The sequence below is a fragment of the Scyliorhinus torazame genome, chromosome 1 (genome assembly GCF_047496885.1).
Source record: "Scyliorhinus torazame isolate Kashiwa2021f chromosome 1, sScyTor2.1, whole genome shotgun sequence".
Taxonomy (NCBI): domain Eukaryota; kingdom Metazoa; phylum Chordata; class Chondrichthyes; order Carcharhiniformes; family Scyliorhinidae; genus Scyliorhinus; species Scyliorhinus torazame.
The window spans coordinates 38,926,974-38,938,486 of record NC_092707.1 but is presented as its reverse complement, the minus strand read 5'-3'; positions in this window follow the sequence as shown (position 1 = coordinate 38,938,486).

Below are 11,513 nucleotides of genomic sequence, written 5' to 3'. Positions count from 1 at the left end.
GAAGAGAAATGAAAAGTTTCAGATGTTTTCACTGTGATAAACTAGGCCATGTAAAGTCAGTGTTGGTGGTTGAAGAAAAGCACTGGGAAGGCTGATGTGGTAAAACAGGATAAGACAGTGGGGTATGTTAGAGTGGTAAAGGAAAGCCCAAGGGAAGCAAAGGAGGTGCAAACGATTGTACAGCCTGGTCAAGAAGTAATTGATAAGAAGGTGCCAGATGTCTTTAAAGAATTTACTTGTGTGGGTAAAGTTTACTCATGTGTCTCATGAGGAGCAGGTAAAGAAGTCACAATTTTAAGAGATACAGGAGCTAGTCAATCTTTAATGGTAAGAGATGAGGAATTATGTAGTTTGGGAAGAATGTTGCCAGAAAAGGTGGTAATATGTGGAATTCAGGGTGAGAGGAGTAGCGTTCCATTATATAAGCTCAGAAGCTCAGAACTAGAACAGAGTTGTTATCTCTGGGTTGTTGCCCGTGCCACGTGATAGTGAGATGAGGAATAGGGAGAGAGAGCATTTAAACACGTGGCTACAGGGATGGTGCAGGCGGGAGGGTTTCAGATTTTTGGATAACTGGGGCTCTTTCTGGGGAAGGTGGGACCTCTACAGACAGGATGGTCTACATCTGAACCTGAGGGGCACAAATATCCTGGGGGGGAGATTTGTTAGTGCTCTTTGGGGGGGTTTAAACTAATGCAGCAGGGGCATGGGAACCTGGATTGTAGTTTTAGGGTAAGGGAGAATGAGAGTATAGAGGTCAGGAGCACAGATTTGACGTCGCAGGAGGGGGCCAGCGTTCAGGTAGGTGGTTTGAAGTGTGTCTACTTCAATGCCAGGAGTATACGAAACAAGGTAGGGGAACTGGCAGCGTGGGTTGGTACCTGGGACTTCGATGTTGTGGCCATTTCGGAGACATGGATAGAGCAGGGACAGGAATGGATGTTGCAGGTTCTGGGGTTTAAGTGTTTTAGTAAGCTCAGAGAAGGAGGCAAAAGAGGGGGAGGTGTGGCGCTGCTAGTCAAGAGCAGTATTACGGTGGCGGAGAGGATGCTAGATGGGGACTCTTCTTCCGAGGTAGTATTGGCTGAAGTTAGAAACAGGAAAGGAGAGGTCACCCTGTTGGGAGTTTTTTATAGGCCTCCTAATAGTTCTAGGGATGTAGAGGAAAGGATGGCGAAGATGATTCTGGATATGAGCGAAAGTAACAGGGTAGTTATTATGGGAGACTTTAACTTTCCAAATATTGACTGGAAAAGATATAGTTCGAGTACAATAGACGGGTCGTTTTTTGTACAGTGTGTGCAGGAGGGTTTCCTGAAACAATATGTTGACAGGCCAACAAGCGGCGAGGCCACGTTGGATTTGGTTTTGGGTAATGAACCAGGCCAGGTGTTGGATTTGGAGGTAGGAGAGCACTTTGGGGACAGTGACCACAATTCGGTGACGTTTACGTTAATGATGGAAAGGGATAAGTATACACCGCAGGGCAAGAGTTATAGCTGGGGGAAGGGCAATTATGATGCCATTAGACGTGACTTGGGGGGGATAAGGTGGAGAAGTAGGCTGCAAGTGTTGGGCACACTGGATAAGTGGGGCTTGTTCAAGGATCAGCTACTGCGTGTTCTTGATAAGTATGTACCGGTCAGACAGGGAGGAAGGCGTCGAGCGAGGGAACCGTGGTTTACCAGGGAAGTGGAATCTCTTGTTAAGAGGAAGAAGGAGGCCTATGTGAAGATGAAGTGTGAAGTTTCGGTTGGGGCGATGGATAGTTACAAGGTAGCGAGGAAGGATCTAAAGAGAGAGCTAAGACGAGCAAGGAGGGGACATGAGAAGTATTTGGCAGGAAGGATCAAGGAAAACCCAAAAGCTTTCTATAGGTATGTCAGGAATAAGCGAATGACTAGGGAAAGAGTAGGACCAGTCAAGGACAGGGATGGGAAATTGTGTGTGGAGTCTGAAGAGATAGGCGAGATACTAAATGAATATTTTTCGTCAGTATTCACTCAGGAAAAAGATAATGTTGTGGAGGAGAATGCTGAGCCCCAGGCTAATAGAATAGATGGCATTGAGGTACGTAGGGAAGAGGTGTTGGCAATTCTGGACAGGCTGAAAATAGATAAGTCCCCGGGACCTGATGGGATTTATCCTAGGATTCTATGGGAGGCCAGGGAAGAGATTGCTGGACCTTTGGCTTTGATTTTTATGTCATCATTGGCTACAGGAATAGTGCCAGAGGACTGGAGGACAGCAAATGTGGTCCCTTTGTTCAAAAAGGGGAGCAGAGACAACCCCGGCAACTATAGACCGGTGAGCCTCACGTCTGTAGTGGGTAAAGTCTTGGAGGGGATTATAAGGGACAAGATTTATAATCATCTAGATAGGAATGATATGATCAGGGATAGTCAGCATGGCTTTGTGAAGGGTAGGTCATGCCTCACAAACCTTATTGAGTTCTTTGAGAAGGTGACTGAACAGGTAGACGAGGGTAGAGCAGTTGATGTGGTGTATATGGATTTCAGCAAAGCGTTTGATAAGGTTCCCCACGGTAGGCTATTGCAAAAAATACGGAGGCTGGGGATTGAGGGTGATTTAGAGATGTGGATCAGAAATTGGCTAGCTGAAAGAAGACAGAGGGTGGTGGTTGATGGGAAATGTTCAGAATGGAGTACAGTCACAAGTGGAGTACCACAAGGATCTGTTCTGGGGCCGTTGCTGTTTGTCATTTTTATCAATGACCTAGAGGAAGGCACAGAAGGGTGGGTGAGTAAATTTGCAGATGATACTAAAGTCGGTGGTGTTGTCGATAGTGTGGAAGGATGTAGCAGGTTACAGAGGGATATAGATAAGCTGCAGAGCTGGGCTGAGAGGTGGCAAATGGAGTTTAATGTAGAGAAGTGTGAGGTGATTCACTTTGGAAGGAATAACAGGAATGCGGAATATTTGGCTAATGGTAAAGTTCTTGAAAGTGTGGCTGAGCAGAGGGATCTAGGTGTCCATGTACATAGATCCCTGAAAGTTGCCACCCAGGTTGATAGGGTTGTGAAGAAGGCCTATGGAGTGTTGGCCTTTATTGGTAGAGGGATTGAGTTCCGGAGTCGGGAGGTCATGTTGCAGCTGTACAGAACTCTGGTCCGGCCGCATTTGGAGTATTGCGTACAGTTCTGGTCACCGCATTATAGGAAGGATGTGGAGGCTTTGGAGCGGGTGCAGAGGAGATTTACCAGGATGTTGCCTGGTATGGAGGGAAAATCTTATGAGGAAAGGCTGACGGACTTGAGGTTGTTTTCGTTGGAGAGAAGAAGGTTAAGAGGAGACTTAATAGAGGCATACAAAATGATCAGGGGGTTGGATAGGGTGGACAGTGAGAGCCTTCTCCCGCGGATGGATATGGCTGGCACGAGGGGACATAACTTTAAACTGAGGGGTAATAGATATAGGACAGAGGTCAGAGGTAGGTTCTTTACGCAAAGAGTAGTGAGGCCGTGGAATGCCCTACCTGCTACAGTAGTGAACTCGCCAACATTGAGGGCATTTAAAAGTTTATTGGATAAACATATGGATGATAATGGCATAGTGTAGGTTAGATGGCTTTTGTTTCGGTGCAACATCGTGGGCCGAAGGGCCTGTACTGCGCTGTATTGTTCTATGTTCTATGTTCTATAAGGTAAGGTTGGAATTCCAGTGAAGAGGTGGTGAAGTGGTAGTAGGAATAATAGAGAAACTATCTTGTCCAGGAACACAGTTTATCTTGGGTAATGATAGAGGTGGATCGCAGGAGGGAGTGATTCCTACTGTGGTTGATAAGCCAGTGGAAAATCAGACAACTGAAGTGTTGAAGGACGAATATCCTGGGATTTTTCCGGATTGTATAGTAACAAGGTTTCAAAGTCACAGGTTCAGACAAGAGGAGAAATCAAAGAGTGAAGATGAGGTGGAACTGCAATTATCAGAAACAATTTTTGATCAAATATTTGAAAAACAAGAACAGGTGGAAGATGACGCGAATATTTTTAGTTCAAGAAAATTAGCGGAGTTACAACAGAACGATGTAGAAATAAAACGGATGTATCAGAAAGCATATACGGACAAGGAATCTGAGTGTATACCAGAGTGTTATTACCTTCAAAATGATGTCTTGATTAGAAAATGGAGACCTGTACATATGCAGGCAGATGAAAAGTGGGCAGAAGTTCATCAAGTGCTTAACCACTTCCTTACCTTGCAGGTCAGCTGTTCGGGAGAGAGAGGAAGCCAGGACCTTGGAAACAGCGCGGGAGTTTCAAAAAGCGCGGGAGCTGCGAGGCAGAGGGGACAGTTTAAAAGGGCGCGCTGTGGGTGAGGTCAGCTGTTCAGGAGAGAGAGGGAGCCAGGACCTTGGAAACAGCGCGGGAGTTTCAAAAAGCGCGGGAGCTGCGAGGCAGAGGGGACAGTTTAAAAGGGCGCGCTGTGGGTGAGGTAAGTACTGCTTAACCACTTCCTTACCTTGCAGGTCAGCTGTTCGGGAGAGAGAGGGAGCCAGGACCTTGGAAACAGCGCGGGAGTTTCAAAAAGCGCGGGAGCTGCGAGGCAGAGGGGACAGTTTAAAAGGGCGCGCTGTGGGTGAGGTAAGTGCTGCTTAACCACTTCCTTACCTTGCAGGTCAGCTGTTCGGGAGAGAGAGGGAGCCAGGACCTTGGAAACAGCGCGGGAGTTTCAAAAAGCGCAGGAGCTGCGAGGCAGAGGGGACAGTTTAAAAGGGCGCGCTGTGGGTGAGGTAAGTACTGCTTAACCACTTCCTTACCTTGCAGGTCAGCTGTTCGGGAGAGAGAGGGAGCCAGGACCTTGGAAACAGCGCGGGAGTTTCAAAAAGCGCGGGAGCTGCGAGGCAGAGGGGACAGTTTAAAAGGGCGCGCTGTGGGTGAGGTAAGTACTGCTTAACCACTTCCTTACCTTGCAGGTCAGCTGTTCGGGAGAGAGAGGGAGCCAGGACCTTGGAAACAGCGCGGGAGTTTCAAAAAGCGCGGGAGCTGCGAGGCAGAGGGGACAGTTTAAAAGGGCGCGCTGTGGGTGAGGTAAGTACTGCTTAACCACTTCCTTACCTTGCAGGTCAGCTGTTCGGGAGAGAGAGGGAGCCAGGACCTTGGAAACAGCGCGGGAGTTTCAAAAAGCGCGGGAGCTGCGAGGCAGAGGGGACAGTTTAAAAGGGCGCGCTGTGGGTGAGGTAAGTACTGCTTAACCACTTCCTTACCTTGCAGGTCAGCTGTTCGGGAGAGAGAGGGAGCCAGGACCTTGGAAACAGCGCGGGAGTTTCAAAAAGCGCGGGAGCTGCGAGGCAGAGGGGACAGTTTAAAAGGGCGCGCTGTGGGTGAGGTAAGTACTGATTAACCACTTCCTTACCTTGCAGGTCATCTGTTTGGGAGAGGGATCAGTTTTGGGAGCAGGCCTATTGGCTGACTGTAAATCAGGAAGGATACAAAGGGTGTGGCTGAAGTGCCTATAGTAACAGAGTGCTGAAGGCAAACAGAGTGTATCTGAGTTTGGGTAAGGCTGAGTTCGGGTAAGAGGGGAGTGACAAAAAAAAAAAATCAAAAAAAAAATCAAGTTAATTAAGTAAATTAATTAACTAGTTCAGGGAATTTGGTGCTCACCTGAAGGAGGTGCAGAGAAGCAGGCCTGTGAGGGAGTCTCTGGAGCAATTGCATCACAGCCAGCAGGTAAGTGATTGGCTTGTAACTGGTAAGTGATTTCTCTCTCTTTGACTTTCTCTTAGCTGTGTAGTGTAGTTCAAATTTAACTTCAGGTTTAAGTCATGGCAGGAGAGCTCAGACCCGTGTCATGCTCCTCTTGTGAGATGTGGCAAGTCAGGGACCCTTCTGGTGTCCCTGACTCCTTCATCTGCAAGAAGTGTGTCCAACTGCAGCTCCTGTTAGGCCGCTTGACGGCTCTGGAGCTGCGGATGGACTCACTTTGGAGCATCCGCGATGCTGAGGAAGTTGTGGAAAGCACATTCAGTGAGTTGGTCACACCGCAGATTAAAGTTACTGAGGCAGATAGGGAAAGGGTGACCAACAGACAGAGGAAGAGTAGGAAGGCAGTGCAGGGATCCCCTGCGGTCATCTCCCTCCAAAACAGATTTACCGTTTTGGAAACTGTTGGGGGAGATGGCTCACCAGGGGAAGGTGGCAGCAGCCAGGTTCATGGCACCGTGGCTGGCTCTGCTGCACAGAAGGGCGGGAAAAAGAGTGGCAGAGCTATAGTGATAGGGGATTCAATTGTAAGGGGAATAGACAGGCGTTTCTGCGGACGCAAACGAGAATCCAGGTTGGTATGTTGCCTCCCTGGTGCAAGGGTCAAGGATGTCTCGGAGCGGCTGCAGGGCATTCTGGAGGGGGAGGGTGAACAGCCAGCTGTCGTGGTGCATATAGGCACCAACGATATAGGTAAAAAACGGGATGAGGTCCTACAAGCTGAATTTAGGGAGTTAGGAGTTAAACTAAAAAGTAGGACCTCAAAGGTAGTAATCTCAGGATTGCTACCAGTGCCACGTGATAGTCAGAGTAGGAATGACAGGATAGCTAGGATGAATACGTGGCTTGAGAGATGGTGCAAGAGGGAGGGTTTCAAATTCCTGGGACATTGGGACCGATTCTGGGGGAGGTGGGACCTGTACAAATCGGACGGTCTGCATCTGGGTGGGACCGGAACCAATGTTCTCAGGGGGGTGTTTGCTAGTGCAGTTGGGGAGGGTTTAAACTAATGTGCCAGGGGGATGGGAACCGATGTAGGAAGTCAGTGGGGACAGAAACAAAAGGCAGGAAGGGAGAGTGTGTAAAGCATGACCAGAGAAAGCAGGGCAGAGAGCAAGGAAGGTCTACATTAAACTGCATTTATTTCAATGCAAGGGGCCTGACGGGCAAAGCGGATGAACTCAGGGCATGGACGGGCACATGGGACTGGGATATTATAGCTATGACTGAAACATGGCTAAGGGAGGGGCAGGACTGGCAGCTCAATGTTCCGGGGTACAGATGCTATAGAAAGGATAGAACAGGAGGTAAGAGAGGAGGGGGAGTGGCGTTTTTGATTAGGGAGAACATCACGGCAGTACTTAGAGGGGATATATCCGAGGGTTCGCCCACTGAGTCTATATGGGTGGAACTGAAAAATAAGAAGGGAGAGATCACCTTGGTAGGACTGTACTACAGGCCCCCAAATAGTCAGCGGGAAATTGAGGAGCAAATATGTAAGGAGATTACAGATAGCTGCAAGAATAATAGGGTGGTAGTAGTAGGGGACTTTAACTTTCCCAACATTGACTGGGACAGCCATAGCATTAGGGGCTTGGATGGAGGGAAATTTGTTGAGTGTATTCAGGAGGAATTTCTCATTCAGTATGTGGATGGACCGACTAGAGAGGGGGCAAAACTTGACCTCGTCTTGGGAAATAAGGAAGGGCAAGTGATAGAAGTGCTAGTGAGGGATCACTTTGGGACAAGTGACCATAATTCCGTTAGTTTTAAGATAGCTATGGAGAATGATAGGTCTGGCCCAAGAGTTAAAATTCTTAATTGGGGCAAGGCCAATTTTGATGGTATCAGACAGGAACTTGCAGAGGTAGATTGGGGGAGACTATTGGCAGACAAAGGGACGGCTGGTAAATGGGAGGCTTTTAAAAATGTGTTAACCAGGGTGCAGGGTAAGCACATTCCCTTTAGAGTGAAGGGCAAGGCTGGTAGAAGTAGGGAACCCTGGATGACTCGAGATATTGAGACTCTGGTCAAAAAGAAGAAGGAGGCATATGACGTACATAAGCAACTGGGATCAAGTGGATCCCTTGATGAGTATAGAGATTGTCGAAATAGAGTTAAGAGGGAAATCAGGAGGGCAAAAAGGGGACATGAAATTGCTTTGGCAAATAATGCAAGGGAGAATCCAAAGAGATTCTACAGATACATAAAGGGGAAAAGAGTAACTAGGGACAGAGTAGGGCCTCTTAAGGATCAACAAGGGCATCTATGTGCAGAGCCACAAGAGTTGGGTGAGATCCTGAATGAATATTTCTCATCGGTATTCACGGTGGAGAAAGGCATGGATGTTAGGAAACTAAGGGAAATAAATAGTGATGTCTTGAGAAGTGTGCATATTACAGAGGAGGAGGTGCTGGAAGTCTTAAAGCGCATCAAGGTAGATAAATCCCCGGGACCTGATGAAATGTATCCCAGGATGTTGTGGGAGGCTAGGGAGGAAATTGCGGGTCCCCTAACCGAGATATTTGAATCATCGGCAGCCACAGGTGAGGTGCCTGAAGATTGGAGAGTGGCGAATGTTGTGCCCTTGTTTAAGAAGGGCAGCAGGGAAAAGCCTGGGAACTACAGACCGGTGAGCCTAACGTCTGTAGTAGGTAAGTTGCTAGAAGGTATTCTGAGAGACAGGATCTACAAGCATTTAGAGAGGCAAGGACTGATTCGGGGCAGTCAGCATGGCTTTGTGCGTGGAAAATCATGTCTCACAAATTTGATTGAGTTTTTTGAGGGGGTGACCAAGAAGGTAGATGAGGGCAGTGCAGTAGACGTTGTCTACATGGACTTTAGCAAAGCCTTTGACAAGGTACCGCATGGTAGGTTGTTGCAGAAGGTTAAAGCTCACGGGATCCAGGGTGAGGTTGCCAATTGGATTCAAAATTGGCTGGACGACAGAAGGCAGAGGGTGGTTGTAGAGGGTTGTTTTTCAAACTGGAGGCCTGTGACCAGTGGTGTGCCTCAGGGATCGGTGCTGGGTCCACTGTTATTTGTGATTTATATTAATGATTTGGATGAGAATTTAGGAGGCATGGTTAGTAAGTTTGCAGATGACACCAAGATTGGTGGCACAGTGGATAGTGAAGAAGGTTATCTAGGATTGCAACGGGATCTTGATCAATTAGGCCAGTGGGCCGACGAATGGCAGATGGAGTTTAATTTAGATAAATGTGAGGTGATGCATTTTGGCAGATCGAATCAGGCCAGGACCTACTCAGTTAATGGTATGGCGTTGGGGAGAGTTATAGAACAAAGAGATCTAGGAGTACAGGTTCATAGCTCCTTGAAGGTGGAGTCGCAGGTGGACAGGGTGGTGAAGAAGGCATTCGGCATGCTTGGTTTCATTGGTCAGAACATTGAATATAGGAGTTGGGACGTCTTGTTGAAGTTGTACAAGACATTGGTACGGCCACACTTGGAATACTGTGTGCAGTTCTGGTCACCCTATTATAGAAAGGATATTATTAAACTAGAAAGAGTGCAGAAAAGATTTACTAGGATGTTGCCGGGACTTGATGGTTTGAGTTATAAGGAGAGGCTGGATAGACTGGGACTTTTTTCCCTGGAGCGTAGGAGGCTTAGGGGTGATCTTATAGAGGTCTATAAAATAATGAGGGGCATAGATAAGGTAGATAGTCAACATCTTTTCCCAAAGGTAGGGGAGTCTAAAACTAGAGGGCATAGGTTTAAGGTGAGAGGGGAGAGATTCAGAAGGGCCCAGAGGGGCAATTTCTTCACTCAGAGGGTAGTGAGTGTCTGGAATGGGCTGCCAGAGGTAGTAGTAGAAGCGGGTACAATTGTGTCTTTCAAAAAGCATTTAGATGGTTACATGGGTAAGATGGGTATAGAGGGTTATGGGCCAAGTGCGGGCAACTGGGACTAGCTTAATGGTAAAAACTGCGCGGCATGGACTGGTTGGGCCGAAGGGCCTGTTTCCATGCTGTAAACTTCTATGATTCTATAAGTAGTATTGCCGGTAGGGTATAGAAAGGAGGTGTTGCGAGTGGCACATGTGGTACCAGTGGGAGGTCATTTGGGGATAAGGAAAACTCAAGCTAAAATCCAGAAAACATTTTTATTAGCCTGGACTACATAAAGATGTAGTTAAATTTTGTCAATCATGTCACACATGTCAAGTGATAGAGAAACCTCAAGCAGTGATAAAACCAGCGCCCTTAATAACCATTCCAGCATTTGAGGAACCTTTTACAAGTGTCCTAATTGATTGTGTAGGACTTCTTCCTGAAACAAAAAGTGGGAATCAATACCTTTTGACTATAATGGATGTGTCTACTAGGTTTCCAGAGCCATTCCAGTACATAATATTACAGCTAACAAGATTATGGAGGAGTTACTTAAATTCTTTCCTCGATATGGACTACCCACAGAAATTCAATCGGATCAAGGATCAAATTTTCCCTCAAAGTTATTCAAAGAAGTTATGGATAGTTTAGGAATAAAGCAATTTAAATCAACTGCGTACATCCAGAATCCCAGGGAGCGTTAGAAAGGTGGCATCAGACATTAAAGACGATGTTGAGAGCTTATTGTCAAGATTATCCAGAGGATTGGGATAAAGGGAGTACTGTTTGGTACTGTTTGCAATTAGGGATGCACCTAATGAGTCAAACAAATGTTGTCCTTTTGAACTAATTTTTGGTCATGAGGTAAGAGGACCACTTAAATTGATTAAAGAAAAGTTGGTGGGTGAGAAATCGGAAATTACACTATTGGATTATGTGTCAAATTTTAGGGAACGATTAAATAGAGCAGGTGAATTGGCTAGACAACATTTGAAAGTTGCACAAAATGTGATGAAACGGGTAGCGGACAAGAAATCCAAAGTTCGTAGTTTTGCCTGTGGAGATAAAGTTTTAGTATTGTTACCAGTGGCAGGTGAGCCTTTAAAACCTGGGTTTTGTGGACCGTATCAGATTGAAAGGAAATTAAGTGAGATGAGTTATGTGGTAAAAACACCAGATAGAAGGAAGATTCACCGAGTGTGTCAAATGAATATGCTTCAAGGGTACTGTGAAAGGGAAGGAGAGAAAAAGGAGGTTTTAATGATTCTAACTCAAAGTGACAAACCAAATCCAGATGACTGTGAATTTGACATACCTCAAATTAAATTGGAAAATGAGGATGTTCTTAAAAATTGGGATGAATTGTTAAGTTACCTTCCAGAGGAAAAACAAACTGACCTGAAAGAGTTATTGATATCACATGGGCAAGTTTGTAGAGATAAATTGGGAAGTACTTAAATGGCTATACATGATGTAGATGTGGGAAATGCTGTTCCTATCAAACAACATCCATATAGACTTAATCCTTTAAAATTGGCACAGGTGAACAAAGAGATTGAGAATATGCTTAAAAATGGCATAATTGAAGTGGGTTGCAGCCAATGGAGCTCACCCATAGTGATGGTACCTAAACCAGACGTACCCAACGGTTGTGTGTGGACTATAGAAAGGTGAATACAGTTACAAAAACGGACTCTTATCCTATCCCACGTTTGGAGGATTGCATTGAGACAGTTGGGACAATCCGCTTTTATTTCCAAATTGGATTTACTTAAAGGTTACTGGCAGGTACCTTTATCCAAAAGGGCGAAGGAGATTTCAGCTTTTGTGACTCCAGATGGTATATACCAATTCAAAGTTATGCCATTTGGCATGAAAAACGCCACAGCCACATTTCAATGGTTAACTAATACAGTCGTTTCAGGATTACCTA